Source organism: Buceros rhinoceros, unplaced genomic scaffold (assembly GCF_000710305.1).
Source record: "Buceros rhinoceros silvestris isolate BGI_N320 unplaced genomic scaffold, ASM71030v1 scaffold8871, whole genome shotgun sequence".
NCBI classification, from domain to species: domain Eukaryota; kingdom Metazoa; phylum Chordata; class Aves; order Bucerotiformes; family Bucerotidae; genus Buceros; species Buceros rhinoceros.
In genome coordinates, this window is record NW_010392463.1 from 21,876 (window position 1) to 22,277 (window position 402).

Genomic DNA, 402 nt, shown 5'->3' on the forward strand with positions numbered 1-402 from the left:
CCTTCCTTCCTAGCAGCTACTGCCATGCCACCGTGCTGGGACAGCACGTTCCAGGAGACCAACGGCACGGGAAGCAGCAGCCTAGAAATCATCCAGCCTGGCCAGCTGAGCCCCAGAAACAGCCCTCTCTGCACAGAACCGGAGCGTGCTTTATCAGTCAAAGTTTACCAGAATCAAAGATTATTTTCCCCTAGTTTTTTTCATGTTTACAGTTAAGCTTCTCACCTTTGCTTTTCCTTTCACCTTCTCTTTCTCCTCTCTTTTTTCACTCATTCCTTTCTCACTGCTCATTTCCATTTTGCTTCTGAAGAAAGGTGACAGAGAACATGGAACTGAAAACCCACCTAAACACCAAACGTCTTCGTACTGCCCTGGAGTTAATAAAATAATTTTTTTTTTTTT